General features: G+C 52.7%; 1 long non-coding RNA gene across 1 annotated transcript; it reads left to right on the forward strand.

The window, feature by feature from the left end:
• Positions 1 to 697: 697 nt before the first annotated feature.
• Positions 698 to 19,536, forward strand: LOC132399512 (uncharacterized). Its single transcript, XR_009514014.1, has 3 exons — positions 698 to 871; positions 5,924 to 6,007; positions 18,590 to 19,536. It is a non-coding gene; the product is annotated as an uncharacterized LOC132399512 (long non-coding RNA).
• Positions 19,537 to 19,895: the final 359 nt, after the last annotated feature.

A 19,895-nucleotide genomic window follows, 5' to 3' on the forward strand; every position in this document is an offset into this window, starting at 1 on the left:
GGGAATTTCCACCTGGAAGATTAGCAATCTCTCCTAACAAAGCAGGAACTGAGTGTATGTCTGTGCTCATCTGCTGCTGTACCCCGGCCACTTCAAGGTTCAACATGTTGTGTGTTCAGAGATGCTCTTTTGCACACCACTGTTGTTACACGTTCCTGCCGCTTTGAACCAGTCCGGCCATTTTAATTTACAAGGCATTTTTGCCCACAGAACTGGATATATATATATTTTTTGTTTTCCCACTATTCTCTATAGACTATTATGCATCAGAAACCCAGGAGATCAGCGATTTCAGAGATACTCAAACCACCCTGCCTGGCACCGACAATCACTCCACTGTCAGAGTCACTGAGATTATGCTTCACCCCCATTCTGATGTTTGGGCTGAACAACAACTGACTCACTTGAGCATTTCTTCATGTTTTTAATGCATGGGCCTGCTGCCAGGTGATTGGCTGATTAGACATTTGCATTAACCAAATAAAGTGGCCACTGAGTGTGTGTGTGTTCTTTCTAAAAGCAGCCACACAAGACGGCAGGGCAGCAAAGTCTGGAGACACAGAACACTGAAGGCTGCAGAGACTGGGTGGGGCTTTTTTAAAGATGACAGGGAATAGATAGACGGAATCTCTTCCCCAGGGAAGAAAATTCAGTCACCAGAGGTCATGCTTTTAATGTAGTGTGGGGAGGGATAATTCAAAACGGGCAAATATTTTACACAGAGAGTGGTGGAACGGGTTACCAGGGGAAGCAAAAACACAAAAGGTTGGGCAGATACTGGAAATCTGCAGGAATGGCCTGGTATGGGAACAGCAGAGGGTGGAAAGTCCTACAGGAAGTAGAGGATACAGCCCAGCCCAGCATATCGCAGGTAAAGTACTCCCCACCACCGAGTGCATCTACAACATCCATCATCAGGAACCCCCACCTCCCAGGCCACGCTCTCTTCTCACTGTTACCATCAGGAACCCCCACCTCCCAGGCCACGCTCTCTTCTCACTGTTACCATCAGGAACCCCCACCTCCCAGGCCACGCTCTCTTCTCACTGTTACCATCAGGAACCCCCACCTCCCAGGCCACGCTCTCTTCTCACTGTTACCATCAGGAACACCCACCTCCCAGGCCACGCTCTCTTCTCACTGCTACCATCAGGAACCCCCACCTCCCAGGCCACGCTCTCTTCTCACTGATACCATCAGGAACCCCCACCTCCCAGGCCACGCTCTCTTCTCACTGCTACCATCAGGAACCCCCATCTCCCAGGCCACGCTCTCTTCTCACTGTTACCATCAGGAACCCCCACCTCCCAGGCCACGCTCTCTTCTCACTGTTACCATCAGGGAACCCACCTCCCAGGCCACGCTCTCTTCTCACTGTTACCATCAGGAACCCCCACCTCCCAGGCCACACTCTCTCTCACTGTTACCATCAGGAACCCCCACCTCCCAGGCCACGCTCTCTTCTCACTGGTACCATCAGGAACCCCCACCTCCCAGGCCACGCTCTCTTCTCACTGTTACCATCAGGAACCCCCACCTCCCAGGCCACGCTCTCTTCTCACTGTTACCATCAGGACCCCCCACCTCCCAGGCCACGCTCTCTTCTCACTGCTACCATCAGGAACCCCCACCTCCCAGGCCACGCTCTCTTCTCACTGTTACCATCAGGAACCCCCACCTCCCAGGCCACGCTCTCTTCTCACTGCTACCATCAGGAACCCCCACCTCCCAGGCCACGCTCTCTTCTCACTGTTACCATCAGGAACCCCCACCTCCCAGGCCACGCTCTCTTCTCACTGCTACCATCAGGAACCCCCACCTCCCAGGCCACGCTCTCTTCTCACTGTTACCATCAGGAACCCCCACCTCCCAGGCCATGCTCTCTTCTCACTGCTACCATCAGGAACCCCCACCTCCCAGGCCACGCTCTCTTCTCACTGTTACCATCAGGAACCCCCACCTCCCAGGCCACGCTCTCTTCTCACTGCTACCATCAGGAACCCCCACCTCCCAGGCCAAGCTCTCTTCTCACTGCTACCATCAGGAACCCCCACCTCCCAGGCCACGCTCTCTTCTCACTGATACCATCAGGAACCCCCACCTCCCAGGCCATGCTCTCTTCTCACTGTTACCATCAGGAACCCCCACCTCCCAGGCCATGCTCTCTTCTCACTGTTACCATCAGGAACCCCCACCTCCCAGGCCACGCTCTCTTCTCACTGTTACCATCAGGAACCCCCACCTCCCAGACCACGCTCTCTTCTCACTGTTACCATCAGGAACCCCCACCTCCCAGGCCACGCTCTCTTCTCACTGTTACCATCAGGAACCCCCACCTCCCAGGCCACACTCTCTCTCACTGTTACCATCAGGGACCCCCACCTCCCAGGCCACGCTCTCTTCTCACTGTTACCATCAGGAACCCCCACCTCCCAGGCCACGCTCTCTTCACACTGCTACCATCAGGGACCCCCAACTCCCAGGCCACGCTCTCTTCTCACTGTTACCATCAGGAACCCCCACCTCCCAGGCCACGCTCTCTTCACACTGCTACCATCAGGGACCCCCAACTCCCAGGCCACGCTCTCTTCTCACTGCTACCATCAGGAACCCCCACCTCCCAGGCCACACTCTCTTCTCACTGCTACCATCAGGAACCCCCACCTCCCAGGCCACGCTCTCTTCTCACTGTTACCATCAGGGACCCCCAACTCCCAGGCCACGCTCTCTTCTCACTGCTACCATCAGGAACCCCCACCTCCCAGGCCACGCTCTCTTCTCACTGGTACCATCAGGAACCCCCACCTCACAGGCTACGCTCTCTTCTCACTGGTACCATCAGGAACCCCCACCTCCCAGGCCACGCTCTCTTCTCACTGCTACCATCAGTAACCCCCACCTCCCAGGCCACGCTCTCTTCTCACTGTTATCATCAGGGACCCCCCACCTCCCAGGCCACGCTCTCTTCTCACTGCTACCATCAGGGAACCCACCTCCCAGGCCACGCTCTTTTCTCACTGTTACCATCAGGACCCCCACCTCCCAGGCCACGCTCTCTTCTCACTGCTACCATCAGGAACCCCCACCTCCCAGGCCACGCTCTCTTCTCACTGCTACCATCAGGAGACCCCACCTCCCAGGCCACGCTCTCTTCTCACTGTTACCATCAGGAACCCCCACCTCCCAGGCCACGCTCTCTTCTCACTGATACCATCAGGAACCCCCACCTCCCAGGCCACTCTCTCTTCTCACTGTTACCATCAGGAACCCCCACCTCCCAGGCCACGCTCTCTTCTCACTGCTACCATCAGGAACCCCCACCTCCCAGGCCACGCTCTCTTCTCACTGTTACCATCAGGAACCCCCACCTCCCAGGCCACGCTCTCTTCTCACTGTTACCATCAGGAACCCCCACCTCCCAGGCCACGCTCTCTTCTCACTGTTACCATCAGGAACCCCCACCTCCCAGGCCACGCTCTCTTCTCACTGCTACCATCAGGAACCCCCACCTCCCAGGCCACGCTCTCTTCTCACTGTTACCATCAGGAACCCCCATCTCCCAGGCCACGCTCTCTTCTCACTGCTACCATCAGGAACCCCCACCTCCCAGGCCACGCTCTCTTCTCACTGTTACCATCAGGAACCCCCATCTCCCAGGCCACGCTCTCTTCTCACTGCTACCATCAGGAACCCCCACCTCCCAGGCCACGCTCTCTTCTCACTGTTACCATCAGGAACCCCCATCTCCCAGGCCACGCTCTCTTCTCACTGTTACCATCAGGAACCCCCACCTCCCAGGCCACGCTCTCTTCTCACTGCTACCATCAGGAACCCCCACCTCCCAGGCCACGCTCTCTTCTCACTGTTACCATCAGGAACCCCCACCTCCCAGGCCACGCTCTCTTCTCACTGATACCATCAGGAACCCCCACCTCCCAGGCCACGCTCTTCTCACTGCTACCATCAGGAACACCCACCTCCCAGGCCACGCTCTCTTCTCACTGTTACCATCAGGAACCCCCACCTCCCAGGCCACGCTCTCTTCTCACTGCTACCATCAGGAACCCCCACCTCCCAGGCCACGCTCTCTTCTCACTGTTACCATCAGGAACCCCCACCTCCCAGGCCACGCTCTCTTCTCACTGCTACCATCAGGAACCCCCACCTCCCAGGCCACGCTCTCTTCTCACTGTTACCATCAGGATCCCCCACCTCCCAGGCCACGCTCTCTTCTCACTGTTACCATCAGGAACCCCCACCTCCCAGGCCACACTCTCTTCTCACTGTTACCATCAGGAACCCCCACCTCCCAGGCCACGCTCTCTTCTCACTGTTACCATCAGGAACCCCCACCTCCCCGGCCACGCTCTCTTCTCACTGTTACCATCAGGACCCCCCACCTCCCAGGCCACACTCTCTTCTCACTGCTACCATCAGGACCCCCCACCTCCCAGGCCACGCTCTCTTCTCACTGCTACCATCAGGAACCCCCACCTCCCAGGCCACGCTCTCTTCTCACTGTTACCATCAGGAACCCCCACCTCCCAGGCCACGCTCTCTTCTCACTGATACCATCAGGAACCCCCACCTCCCAGGCCACGCTCTTCTCACTGCTACCATCAGGAACACCCACCTCCCAGGCCACGCTCTCTTCTCACTGTTACCATCAGGAACCCCCACCTCCCAGGCCACGCTCTCTTCTCACTGCTACCATCAGGAACCCCCACCTCCCAGGCCACGCTCTCTTCTCACTGTTACCATCAGGAACCCCCACCTCCCAGGCCACGCTCTCTTCTCACTGCTACCATCAGGAACCCCCACCTCCCAGGCCACGCTCTCTTCTCACTGTTACCATCAGGATCCCCCACCTCCCAGGCCACGCTCTCTTCTCACTGTTACCATCAGGAACCCCCACCTCCCAGGCCACGCTCTCTTCTCACTGTTACCATCAGGAACCCCCACCTCCCAGGCCACGCTCTCTTCTCACTGTTACCATCAGGAACCCCCACCTCCCCGGCCACGCTCTCTTCTCACTGTTACCATCAGGACCCCCCACCTCCCAGGCCACACTCTCTTCTCACTGCTACCATCAGGACCCCCCACCTCCCAGGCCACGCTCTCTTCTCACTGCTACCATCAGGAACCCCCACCTCCCAGGCCACGCTCTCTTCTCACTGTTACCATCAGGACCCCCCACCTCCCAGGTTCAGGTTTGTTGTCATTCAACTCTGCAGGATGTATACTGCAAACAAAACAGCATTCCTCTGGAACAGGGTGCCCGACACGATAGATAACTCATCAGGTAATATTACCACCAATAATAAGCTGCAAGCGAGGCAGAAATTCAAAAATTAACTGTGTGGTGCTTCATACACGATGAGACCTGGGTGGGAGCAGGGAGTTCAGCTGTCTCACAGCCCGGGGGAAGAAGCTGTCCCCCACCCGCACAATCTTCGTCCCAATGCTGCAGATCAGAAACAGTTACTACCCTTCAGCCGTCAGGCTCCTGAACTGCAGTGGATAGCTTCACTCACCTCAACTCTGAACTGCTTCCATAACCTACAGACTCACCCTCAAGGACTTGATATCTCATGTTGTCCGTATTATTTATTTATATTGTGTGGGGTGGGGGGGGGGGGGGTACTTGCACAGTTCGTCTCTTTTGCATGTTGCTCATTTGTAATATTTCATTGATTCTGTTGTATTTCTCTGTTCTTCTGTGAATACCTGCAGGAAACTGAATTTCAGAGTAGGATATGGTCACACACACATATATATACATATATACACACAATATTTTGGTAATAAATTTATTATCAAAGATCCCTCCTTCCCTACAACTGAATTCCCTGATCCTCAGCACGTATGAAGTGTCAGTGGTGTTCTGCTGTGTTATTTTTAAATTTCTGTCATATCTGCATAGGTAGAACCTCTGGCGCTCTCTGTGTCCCCGTGCGGGGTCCCTGTGACGGAATGCACTGCCTCCCACGTCCCTAAGACGTGCAGGGTAAGTGGAATACTTAGGCATGGAATTCACACCCCCCACCCCTCAGTGTGTGAGTGAGGGGCTAGAATCTGTGGGGAGAATGAAATGGGGATCCGTGTAGAATGGTTGGTACAGACTCGGTGGGCTGAAGGGCCTGTTTCGGTATTGAGTGAATGATTCTGAGTTCCCTAATTACCTTGACTAAGATGGAAAGATAACTGAAAAGGTGTGACTTTGGATGAATAATAGTAGTAACCCTTAAAGGAATATTGCACAATTCCAAATGAAGAAACAATCTATTGAAAAATAGTCATGAGTAAAAATGATTCATTATGACTAAATTAAGGTGGGCGTTTACTGAGAAAAGTTTAAAATGCTTTAAGGAGTTATAGTAAATCTCTGATATTGTGGGACTTTTCCAGATTATCCATGGTTATTTGTACAAAGCTGAATCTACACTTTTATTTTTTATAATTAGTTACTAATAGCTATATATTTTAGTAATTGGTCTATTTACGTGTGCTGAAATACAGTGAAAAGCTTCGGTTTTCTTCATCCAGACAGATAGTTGCACACACTAATACATTAAGGTCCTATCATCATTCAGGACCCTCACCAGCTGGGCATTGCTCACTTCTCATTACTACATCAGGAAGAGGTCGAGGAGCCTGACGACCCACACTCAGTGATTCAGGGACAGCTTCTCCCCCTCCTCCATCAGGGTCCATGAACCCGTGAACATTCCCTCACTAACCATTGTGCATCATTCATTTACTTTCTATTTCAGACTGTGGCTTTCTGTTTCGCACTGTACTGCTGCCAACGTTCTCGGCACACCGCGGTGATTATAAACGATTCTGATTCTAGAAAACAAAACAGAATGTCACAGTTGCAGAGGGAGTGCAGCACAGGCAGACAAGTAAAGTGCAGGGGTCACGACAGCCTCGGTTGGGAGATCGAGAGTTCATCTTCCAGCGTCAGAGAGGTCTGGTTAAGAGTCTGATAACAGCAGGGAAGAAGCTGTCCTTGAGCCTGGTGGTACATCCTATCTTCTGCCTGACCGGGTTTGGAGGGGGTGGTCATTGATAATGGAAACACAAGAGAGTACCAGTGCTGAGACGCACACAAACAGCTGGAGGAGCTGGATGGGTCAGGCAGCATCTACGGAAACGAATAGACGGTCACCGTTTTAGATGATAGAACATTACAGCACAGTACAGGCCTTTCAGCCCACAATCTGTGTTCACTTTTTAACTACTCTAGGGTCAAGCTAACCTTTCTCTCCTACAAAGCCCTCCATTTTTCTATCATCCATGTGCTTATCTAAGCGTTCCTTAAGTGGATCTCCACACCAGCACTGGCTGGGAGTCCCACACTCCCACCACCCTCTGTGTGAAGAACTTCGACCTAACACCCCCCACCCATACATTCCTCCTATCTCCTTACACTTATGCCTCCTGGTATCAGCTGTTGCCCCCCTCCGGGGAGAGAGTTTCGATCAACTTGTACTTCTCATTGTAGAAAAGCCCCATCTCCTCAACCTCTCCTCACAAGACACACTCTCTCATCCAGGCAGCATCTGGGTGAATCTCCTCTGCACCCTCTCTAAAGCTTCTATGTCCTTCTGATAATGAGGCGAGCAGAACTGAGCACTCATCTGAGGTGAGTCAAGTGTGTTTCCCTCCGTAGGTGCTGCCGAGTTCCTCCAGCATCTCATGTAGAGGTGCTGGCTGAGTCAAAGGAGGGGAAGGGCTGGGCTGCATCAACAACTCCCTGCAGCGAATAGAGTTTGTAATCTAGTGAAACAATTGTAATCTAGTTGGCACTCCTTCATGAAGGGGAAAACTAATCTACTGAGAGTTGTTTGAGGAAGTGGCTTTGTTAAAGGTTAACACAAGACGCGCTGGAGGAAAGTTACCGGCGTGGGTGAAGGCTGAGGAACGTGCAGTTAGAAGGGACAAGAGGGTCACAGACAAAGTCAAAGTCACATGAGCAAGTACCTGTATGTTCAGGGACAATGAAAAATTTACAAGCATATAAAGCTAATCTTTAATCTTTAGAATTTATTTGGCCTTGACCCTGATAAATATCTCTGGCACATTGCCTTTCTTTCCACATCAAGATCAGGTGTGTCTCAGTGTGCACATGAATTGAACTGACTTTATTACTGACACCCTTCCTATACATGAGAGTAAAAATCTTTACGTTACTTCTCCAGCTAAATGTGAAGTTTATAGTAGTTTATAATAAATAGGATGTACAACAATATAACATAGAAATACAGTTGTATCAGCATGAATTTATCAGTCTGATGGCCTGGTGGAAGAAGCTGTCCCGGAGCCTGTTGGTCCTGGCTTTTATGCTGTGGTACCATTTCCCGGATGGTAGCAGCTGGAACAGTTTGTGGTTGGGGTGACTCGGGTCCCCAATGATCCTTCAGGCCCTTTTTATACACCTGCTTTTGTAAATGTCTTGAATAGTTGAAGTTCACATCTCCAGATGCGCTGGGCTGTCCGACCACTCTCTGCAGAGTCCTGTGATTGAGGGAAGTACAGTTCCCATACCAGGCAGTGATGCAGCCAGTCAGGATGCTCTCAATTGTGCCCCTGTAGAAAGTTCTTAGGATTTGGGGGCCCATACCAAACTTCCTCAAGCGTCTGAGGTGAAAGAGGTGCTGTTGAGCCTTTTCACCACACAGCTACTACGTTCAGATCACATGAGGCCCTCGGTAATGAGGATGCCGAGGAACTTGAAGCAGCTCACCCTCTCAACACCAGATCCATTGAAGTCAAAGAGGTGAGACCGTCTTCATTCAGCCTGTAGTCCACAACCAGCTCCTTTGTGTTTGTGATATTGAGGGAGAGGTTGTTTTCTTGACACCACTGTGTCAGGGTGACGATTTCCTCTCTGTAGGCTGCCTCATTATTATTTGAGACAAGGCCAATAAATGTAGTGTCGTCAGCAAATTTAATTAGCAGATTGCAGTTGTGGGTGGTGATACATTCGTGGGTATACAGGGAGTAAAGGAGGGGTCGGCTGGTGTGGTATACTACATCCGGTGCTCCCGGTGTGGCCTTTTATATATTGGTGAGACCCGACGCAGACTGGGAGACCGTTTCGCAGAACTCCTACGCTCGGTCCGCCAGAGAAATCAGGATCTCCCAGTGGCCACACATTCTAATTCCACGTCCCATTCCCATTCTGATATGTCTATCCATGGCCTCCTCCACTGTCAAAATGAATCCACACTCAAGTTGGAGGAACAACACCTTATATACCAGCCTCCAACCTGATGGCATGAACATTGACTTCTCTAATTTCCATTAATGCCCCTCCTCCCCTTCTTACCCCATCCCTTATTTATTTATTTACGTATTTATTATTTTCCCCCTTTTTTTTCTCCCTCTGTCCCTTACAATCACTCTCTGCCTGTTCTCCATCTCCCTCTGGTGCTTCCTTCCCCCTTTCTTTCTCCCTGGGCCTCCTGTCCCATGATCCTTTCCCTTCTCCAGCTCTGTATCACTTTCGCCAATCACTTTTCCAGCTCTTAGCTTCACCCCTCCCCCTCCAGTCTTCTCCTATCTTTTCCCATTTCCCCCTCCCCCTCCCACTTTCAAATCTCTTACTACCTCTTCTTTCAGTTGGCCCTGACGAAGGGTCTCGGCCCAAAATGTCGACAGCTCTTCTCCCTATAGATGGTGCCTGGCCTGCTGCGTTCCACCAGCATTTTGTGTGTCTTGCTTTAATTTCTAGCATCTGCAGATTTCCTCATGTTTGAGTAAAGGAGGGGACTCAGTACACAGCCCTGAGGGGCTCCTGAGTTGAGGGTCTGAGGGTTGGAGGTGAGGGAGCCCACTTACCAGCTGCTGGCAATCTGACAGGAAGTTGCACAAGGAAGGGTGAAGGCCGAGGTCTCTGAGCTTCCTGTCGAGCCTGGAGGGAATTATGGTGCTGAATGCTGAACTGTAGTCCAGGAACAGCATTCTCACATAAACATCCTTCTCCGGATGAGTAAGGACAGAGTGTGGAGCTGTGACTGTTGCGTCGTCTGGCGATCGGTTGTGTCAGTAGTTGAATTGTAGAGGATCCAGTGTGGGTGGTAACAAGCTGTAGATGTAATCCTTGACCAGCCTCTCAAAGCATTTGCTTATTATTGAGGTGAGTGCGACAGGACGCCAGCTGTTCAGGCATGTTACCTTGGTACAAGGACAATGGTGGATGTTTTGAAGCAGGAGGGCACTCTACACTGGGAGAGAGGGAGATTAAAAATGACTGTAAACACACCTGCCAGTTGTGAGGGAGAGGGTAAATATTCCTGAATGTAGAGTCTTCAGTTTACTATCAAATGCACAAGTCGACGTGTGCACAGGTGCAATGAAAAGCTTAACTGCAGCAACATCACAGGCACAACATTCACACAAAAACATTGACTAAATATAAAATACATACAGTTCTTACAAGAAAGAACACAATTTGAGTGAAAAAGAGCACATTTTAGTGCAATGATTAAAGTGATCTTTGATGGTGATGAAGTGAGCGGGATCTGCCCCTCCCCCACCCTGGGTCTCCTCTGTCCGTTACAGATCCCGTCTGCCTTCCCACCTCCCTTATCTCATTCCACGCTCCACCTTCCTCTCCCAGCAGACTCCCACCACCTGTAGTCCTTTGTTGCCCCCACCTATCAGCTCCTAGCCTCTGTCTTTATCCCCCCCTCCTCACCTAGATCCACCCATTACCTCTTGCTCCCTCTCCCTCACCTCCTTATACTGGCTATCTCCCTACTCTTTCAGTCCAGATGAAGGGCTGCGGCCCCACGCATGCCGAGTTCCTCCTGTGTCACGCGCATTATTCCAAAAGGGGAAGTCGGGGGACACTGGTCCAGCCCTCATTGCATGATCGGTGGTGGAGAGAGTCAGCAACTTTACACTTCTGGTTGTTAACCTCTCGGATGAGCCGTCCTGGGCCCAGCTCATGGATGTAATCACGAAGAAGGCATCCAAGGATTTTTGCTTTCTCAGAAGTGCAAAGGGATTTGACTTGTCATTCAAACTTCAACAGATGCACCGCTGGAAGCATCCTGAGTGTTTGCAGCATGGCCTGGCATGGCTCCGGAACGTAAGTGGTCACAGAGAGGAATGGACACAACTCAGTAACATCCCTCCCCACCACTGACACCATCAACAGGAGACGTTCCCTCATGAAGACAACATCCATCATCAAAGATCCCCACCATCCGGGCCAGGCATCTGCTCCCAGCTCCCATTGGGCAGGAGGTGCTGAAGCCTGAAGTCCCACACCACCAGGTTCAGGAACAGTGACTTCCCGTCAACCGTTCGGTTCCTGAACCAGCTGACACCCCCGATCACCATCTCAGTACAGAGCACTGCAGACCATAGACCTGTCTCTGGTTGTGTCTTCGCTCTTGCACTAATGTTGTGTTTTGCACAGTTCTTGTCTTCACTCTCTTGTACAATTTATGTTCCGTGTGTTGCCTGTGGTGCTGCTGGAAGCAAGGTTTTTACAGCACCCGCCACGTGGCCAGCGTGACGCAATGACAGCATGGCGCTCAGAGTTCAGAGTTCACTTCCAATGCCGTCTGTAAGGAATATGTGTGTCCTCCCCAAGAGTGTGTGGGTCTCCTCTGGTGCTCTGGTTTCCTCCCATAGTCCATAGACGTACCGGTTAGTTGGTTAATCGGTCACTAAATTGTCCTGTGATTAGGCTAGCATTAAATAAGCATAAGACATTGGAGCAGGAATAGGTTGTTCGGCTCTTTGAATCTGACCCGCCATGGTTGATTTATTATCCCTCTCAACCCCATTCTCCAGCCTTCTCCCCGTGACCTTTCACATTCTGACTTACTGAGAATTTATCAACCACCACTTTAAATACACTCATTGACTTGGCCTCTACAGCTGCCTGGGGCAACAGATTTCACAGATTCACCACCCTCTAGCTAAAGAAATCCCACCTCATCTCCCTTCTGTCTCGATTCTGAGGCTGTGCCTCCTGATCCCGGATTCCCCCCCCCCCCCCCCACAGGACACATCCACTCTCTCTAGGCCCTCCAGTAGCCGCCAGCTTTCAATGAGACCTGCCCTCGTAGTTGTGTATCTGGATAGTGCAGCTTACCGGGTCAGAAAGGCCTGTTCCACACGGTATTGTGGCGACCCATTTCCTGGCACATCCGAACCGGCTCACAATTAGATAGCCTACGGGGGTTTGCGAGCACAGAGCTTTGGAGCCACGGGGGGCAGGTTGAGGGAGGCTTAAAAGTGAGGCTGAGGATTTCGAATAAAGTTTTTTCCTTCGACTGCAGTTACCGACTCCGTGTCGTAATTTTAGCGCTGCGTGTAGCACACCGCTACAATTGGTGACCCCGACGGTCCAAACGATTTTTGGACCAGAAATGACCGACGCCGCCTCTGTTCATGCGGTTTCGTTGAAACTGCTGGGTTTCTGGACACAGCGCCCGAACCTATGGTTCCAGCAAGCCGAAGCCCAATTCCACGTTCGCCAGATCACCTCAGAAGACACCCGCTGCTACTACGTGGTGAGCTCCCTCGACCGGGACACAGCGGCCCAGGTTGCGAAGTTCGTACAGTCGCCCCCGGCAGACGGCAAGTACACGGAATTCAAAGCCCTGCTCCTCAGGACTTTCGGACTCTCACGGCGCGAGCGGGCTGCCCGTTTACTGCACCTGGATGGCTTGGGCGACAGACCTCCATCGGCTTTAATGAATGAGATGTTGTCTCTGGCCGACAGACACAAGTCCTGCCTCATGTTTGAGCAGGCATTCCTGGAGCAGCTGCCCAAGGACATACGCCTGCTGCTGTCCGACGCGGATTTCAGTGACCCCCGGAAGGTGGCAGCCCGGGCGGACTTGCTGTGGAACGCCAAAAAGGTGAGCGGGGCGTCCATCGCACAGATCTCCCAGCCACGCTCCCGGCAGCAAACCAGTCCAGGCCCAGCCACAGAGCCCGCCAGCCCCCGGCCCAATGAACACTGGTGCTTCTACCACCAGCGGTGGGGTGCAGAAGCCCGCCGTTGTCGCCCGCCCTGCAAGTTCCCGGGAAACGCCAGGGCCAGCCGCCGCTGATGGCTACGGCGGCTGGCCATCGGGATAGCCTCCTGTATGTGTGGGATAGAAGGTCAGGACGCCGGTTTTTGGTCGATACTGGGGCTGAGATCAGCGTTTTACATCCGACGAGTTACGACACCCGCAGCAGGGCACCGGGTCCCCCCCTGAGGGCCGTGAATGGCAGCACAGTAAGGACCTATGGCACCCGTCAGGTGCAGCTACAGTACGGCTCCAGCCAGTTCACGTGGGACTTTACACTGGCCGCCGTAGCCTAACCGCTTCTGGGTGCGGATTTTTTGCGGGCTCACAGCCTACTGGTCGACCTGCCCAGGAAGAGACTGGTACACGCCGAGACCTTTCAGACGTTCTCCCTGGGTGCAGCCCAGTTGCCAGCCCCTCACCTCGACTCCATCACGCTGTCCGACAACGACTTCACCAGGGTCCTGGCGGATTTCCCATCGGTTCTGGCACCGCAGTTCATGGCAGCCATGCCCCGACACAGCATACAGCACCACATCCCGACCCAGGGACCACCCCTCCATGCCCGTGCTCGGCGGCTTCCCCCGGACAAGCTCCGACTGGCGAAGGAGGAGTTCCAGAGGATGGAGGAATTGGGGATCATCCGGCGGTCCGACAGCCCATGGGCTTCCCCCCTGCACATGGTGCCCAAAGCGACAGGGGGCTGGAGACCGTGCGGCGACTACCGCAGGCTGAACGAGGCTACCACACCGGACCTGCACAGCGCACGGATCTTCTCCAAGGTAGACCTCGTCCGAGGGTACCATCAAATCCCAATGCATCCTGACGACGTCCCCAAAACGGCTCTCATCACCCCATTTGGCCTTTTCGAGTTCCTCCGCATGCCGTTCGGCCTGAAGAATGCCGCACAGACGTTCCAGCGGTTAATGGACACGGTGGGACGGGACCTGGACTTCGCGTTCATCTATTTGGACAACATCCTCATAGCCAGCAGCAGTTGTCAGGAGCATCTGTCCCACCTCCGTCAACTCTGCGCGCGACTGAGTGAGTACGGTCTTACAATCAACCCCGCCAAATGCCAGTTCAGACTCGATACCATTGACTTCCTGGGCCACAGGATTACTAAAGACGGGGCAACCCCTCTGCCCGCTAAGGTAGATGCGGTCCGCTACTTCCCCCGACCCACCACGATCAAAGGCCTTCAGGAATTCGTAGGTATGGTCAATTTCTACCACCGCTTCCTCCCTTCAGCTGCCCAGATCATGCGCCCCCTGTTCGCCCTGATGTCGGGTCCGAGCAAGGACATTACCTGGGACGAGGAGTCCGCCGCCACTTTCGTTCAAACGAAGGAAGCTTTGTCGAACACCGCAATGCTATACTAGCATCCCAGAATGGACACCCCTACCGCCCTCACAGTGGACGCATCAAACACGGCAGTCGGTGGGACACTGGAGCAGCTCATCGCAGGTCGCTGGCAACCCCTGGCGTTTTTCAGCAAACACCTGCGGCCACCCGAGCTCAAGTACAGTGCTTTCGACCAGGAACTGTTGGCGCTCTACCTGGCAATCCGGCATTTCAGGTACTTCCTAGAAGGTCGGCCCTTCACCGCGTTCACGGACCACAAACCGCTTACCTTTGCGTTTACGAAAGCATCCGACCCCTGGTCGTCCCGCCAGCAACGCCACCTGTCCTACATCTCTGAATACACGACGGATGTCCGGCACGTCTCGGGTAAGGACAATGTCGTGGCGGATGCGCTCTCTCGTCCTACCGTTCATGCCCTTTCCCAAGGGGTAGACTTTGAGGCGCTGGCAGAGGCACAGCAGGCAGATGAGGAGATTCCGAGTTACAGGACCGCAGTCTCCGGTTTGCAGCTCCAGGACCTCCCCGTGGGCCCGGGTGAGAGGACCCTACTCTGTGACGTCGCCACCGGCCAGCCCCGTCCCATCGTCCCGACAGCCTGGCGGCGCCGCGTTTTCGACTCCATTCATAACTTGGCGCATCCCTCCATCCGGACGACTGTCCGGATGGTTTCCAGCAGGTTCGTTTGGCACGGACTCCGCAAACAGGTCAGTGAATGGGCCAAAACGTGCATGCACTGCCAGACGGCCATGGTGCAGCGGCACACCAAAGCCCCACCGCAGCAGTTCCATCCCGCCCACCGGCGTTTCGACCACATTCATGTGGATATCGTGGGCCCCCTGCCAGTGTCAAGCGGAGCGCGGCACCTCCTGACTATCGTGGACCGGTTCACAAGATGGCCAGAGGCGGTCCCGCTCACCGACACCACCTCCGAATCTTGCGCCCGAGCCCTGATCGCCACCTGGATATCTCGCTTTGGTGTACCGGCCCACATTACCTCCGACAGAGGCGCCCAGTTCACCTGCAGCCTGTGGTCAGCTATGGCCAGCCTTTTGGGGACTCAGCTGCACCACACAACTGCCTACCACCCACAGTCGAACGGGCTAGTGGAGCGTTTCCACCGTCACCTGAAGTCAGCCCTCATGGCCCGCCTGCGAGGAGCCAACTGGGCGGACGAGCTTCCCTGGGTCCTACTCGGCATCCGCACAGCGCCCAAGGACGACCTGCACGCCTCGTCGGCCGAGTTGGTATACGGCGCGCCCCTGGTCGTGTCCCCGGGGAGTTCCTACCAGTCCCACGGGGGCAAGAGGAAGATCCCGCAGCAGTCCTGGGCAGACTACGCAAAAAGTTCGGTAACCTGGCCCCCATACCCACTTCACAGCACGGGCGGAACCTGACCTGCGTACCCAAAGACCTGAAGAACTGTAAGTTTGTGTTTGTACGAAGGGGCGGGCATCAGCCACCGCTGCAGCGGCCATACGAGGGGCCGTTTATGGTGCTCCGGAACAATGGGTCCACGTTCGTGTTGGACGTTGGGGGGAAAGAGGAGGTTTTCACGGTGGACCGCCTCAAACCGGCCCATGTGGACCTGGAGCAACCGGCCGAGTTTCCGGCACCTCAGCGCAGAGGCCGACCTCCCATGCATGTTCCGGCCCAGACTGTGGACATTGGGGGGTGTATCGCCGGTTCTGGGGGGGGGTTATGTGGCGATCCATTTCCTGGCACATCAGAACCGGCTCACAATTAGATAGCCTACGAGGGTTTGCGAGCACAGAGCTTTGAAGCCTCTGCGCCACGGGGGGCAGGGTTGAGGGAGGTTTAAAAGTGAGGCTGAGGATTTCGAAAAAAGTTTTTTCCTTCGACTGCAGTTACCGACTCCGTGTCGTAATTTTAGCGCTGCATGTAGCACACCGCTACAGTATCTCCAAATAAGTAAATTTCACTCTGGCATTCACTCCACCTCAGTGTACTTGCGCAGGTGGAAACGAATTTGACTCACCTAGACTCCTTGACGTGGATGGGCTGTTGTAGACTGAGGAAGGTCTGTATATTAGTGGAAGCTAGCGTAGAGTGCGGATTACAGAAACGTTGATGAACTGCAACTATACCATTAACTTTGGACGATGGGGGCAAGAGGTCATCAATGGACTGTGCTCCACGGGGATGAAAAGACCCAAGAAGAAGAAGCAGCAAGTGGTGCTTGTATAGGCAATACAAGAATAGACAGTTTGAGGAACTGAGAGCTTGGGGAAACTACTGCAGAAGAGGAGTTGAGACCAGTGGTGTCCCGCAACAACCTTGCACTCAATGTCAACAAGACCAAGGAACTGATTCTGGGCTTTGGAAAGTTAGGAGAACACATTCTATCCTTATTGAGGGGTCAGCAGAGGAAAGGGTGAACAGCTTCAAGTTCCTGGGCATCAACATCTCAGAGCATCTATCCTCGGCCCACCATATTGATGCAATCATGAAGCAGGCTCACCTGCAGCTGCGGCTCATCAGGATTTTGAGAAGATTCAATACGAGAATGTCCTCATGTCCATTAGGAGTTTGAGATTTGGTCTGAGAAGGACCTCATGTCCTTCGTGCACAAGCCCAAAACAAATACCTTGTGCAACCTGTGAGACTGAGCAGCAGCCTCTGACCCTGAGCTGTTCTAATGCTGTGTGTTTGGTATAACACCAAAGACCGTGGCAAATTTCTACAGATGTACGGTGGTGCGTATTCTGACAGACTGCATCAGTCCCTGGTGTGGAGGCTCCAATGTTCAGGACTGCAAGAGGCTGCAGAGGGATGTAAACTTAATCAGCTCCACCATGGGCAGAACCCTCATCATCAAGGACATCTTTGAGAAGTGGTACCTCAAGAAGGCAGATCCATCATTCAGTGTTCTCACCTTCCAGGACGTATCCTCTTCTCATTACTACCATCAGGGAGGAGGTAGAGGAGCCTGAGGACCCACACTCAATGTCTTAGGAAGAGCTTCTTCCCCTCCACCACCAGATTTCTGAGAGTCCACGAACAACACCTCACTATCCCTCTGTCATCAGATTTCTGACAGTCCATGTACCCATGGACACCACCTCACTATCCCTCTGTCATCAGATTTCTGACAGTCCACGAACAACACCTTACTATCCCTCTGTCATCAGATTTCTGACAGTCCACGAACAACACCTCACTATTCCTCTGTCATCAGATTTCTGACAGTCCATGAACAACACCTCACTATCCCTCTGTCATCAGATTTCTGACAGTCCATGAACAACACCTCACTATCCCTCTGTCATCAGACCTGACTGTCCATGAACCCATGAACAACACCTCACTGTCCCTCTTTTGCACTATCTATCTTTGTAACTTATGATACTTCTTATACCCCAATCTGTACTGCTTCAGCAAAGCAAGAAATTCCACAACACAAACTCAGTGGCCACAGTATCTGGTACTGTATGTAATGCAAGTTTCTGGTCAGCCAATCACGTGGCAGCTACTCAATGTATAAAAGCATGCAGACATGGTCAAGAGGTTCAGTTGTTGTTTGGATCAAACATCAGAATGGGGAAGAAATGTGATCTGAGTGACTCTGACCCTGGAATGGTGCCGGATGGGGTGGTTTGAGTATCTCAGAAACCTAGGATTTCCTAGGATTTTCATGCAGTTTCTAGAATTTACTGAGAATGGTGTGAAAAACAGTGAGTGGGAGTTTTGTGGATGGAAGTGCCTTGTTAATGAGAGAGGTCAGAGGAGAACGACCAGATTGGTTCAAGCTGGCAGGAAAGCAAACGTAACTCAGCTAACTACGTGTTACAACAGTGGTGTGCAGAAGAGCATCTCCGAACACATAACATGTTGAACCTTGAAGTGGATGGGCTGAAGATGATATTGATAATAATTCTGATTCTTCTCATTCTTCTCCCCAGAGTATAAACATCAAATTTTGGCGACGTGCTTTTAAGTTTAGATAAGGTGGACTCTTGGCCTCACGATCTGCTTTGTAAGGGCCTGTGCGCCTGTTGTCTGCCTGTGCTACACTTTCTCTGTAACTGTAACATTTTATTCTGTTACAGATTATTCTGCTATATTGAAACGGATGGCATGCATAACAACGATTTCCACCGGTATATGTCACAATATTGAACCTATTTACCAATGTGTTTTTGTGCTTTTAATGTTTGTAGGGTCACAGAGTTGTCCAGCATTGAATGAGACCCTTCGGCTCACTGTTGCTACGTTGGCCATGATGCCTATCCATACCGATCCCCTAATGGTGTACGGAGCTCTGGATAGAGGGAGGGAGGACATGTGATGTTTAGGGTGGATGGGCATCTCTGGTCCGCATCCATCTCCTAAACCTCTCATGCCTGCCTCCTAGTGGCACACCCCGGTACACCACTTCAGCTGGCAGGCTAAGTGACATGAGGGGGTGGTGTTAACCTCGTCAGTGAAGCCAGAGTGGACGAGTTCCCCGAAGAGCTGCAGTGGCCACGTGTTCGAGACCAGGCAAGCCACCGAGTTGGAGGACATAGTCTGTGGTCTGGCCTGGATAGAGATGGACCTCACCAGCCCCAGAAGCATGAAAGTGCCCCTCCAACCCATAAGAAGGGTGGTGGGATCTGAACCGAGCCGAATGGTGGGTTTGCTATGTTGGCACCAGAACGAGTGGTGACAAGTCGATCTGTGTCGGTTGATTTGACTTGATGAAAACGACACTCTTCAAGTCAAGTCAAGTCAAGTCACTTTTATTGTCATTTCAACCATAACTGCTGGTACAGTTCATAGTAAAAATGAGACAACGTTTTTCAGGACCATGGTGTTACATGACACAGTACAAAAACTAGACTGAACTATGTAAAATAAAGCTACACTAGACTACACACCTACACTGGACTACATAAAGTGCACAAAATCAGTGCAGGCATTACAATAAATAGTAAACAGGACAATAGGGCAAGGTGTCAGTCCAGACTCTGGGTATTGAGGAGTCTGATAGCTTGGGGGAAGAAACTGTTACATAGTCTAGTCGTGAGAGCCCGAATGCTTTGGAGCCTTTTCCCAGACGGCAGGAGGGAGAAGGGATTGTATGAGGGGTGCATGGGGTCCTTCATAATGCTGATTCCTTTGTGGATGCAGCGTGTAGTGTAAATATCCGTGATAGCAGGAAGAGAGACCCCGACTCACTGTGGGTTTCAATGTACACAGAATAAATAAACCTGATCTGAATCCATTAACGTGCCTGTCCAGTTAAATATTGTAACTGCTCCTGCCTCCACCTCCTCCTCTGGCAGCTCATTCCAGGTCTCTGAGTGAAATATTTACCTGTGAGAACCCCATTCACACACCCTCTCTTGGGAAACTGATGCACCATCAATAACTCTCCGAGACATGAGGCGAGATATTGGCTTTTATTGACTGGAAGAAAGAACAAGCAGCAATTGACCAGGCTCAGGCCTCAATCGCCTTTATACCGGGGTCAGTGGGAGGAGC

Source organism: Hypanus sabinus, chromosome 9, assembly GCF_030144855.1.
Source record: "Hypanus sabinus isolate sHypSab1 chromosome 9, sHypSab1.hap1, whole genome shotgun sequence".
NCBI classification, from domain to species: Eukaryota; Metazoa; Chordata; class Chondrichthyes; order Myliobatiformes; family Dasyatidae; genus Hypanus; species Hypanus sabinus.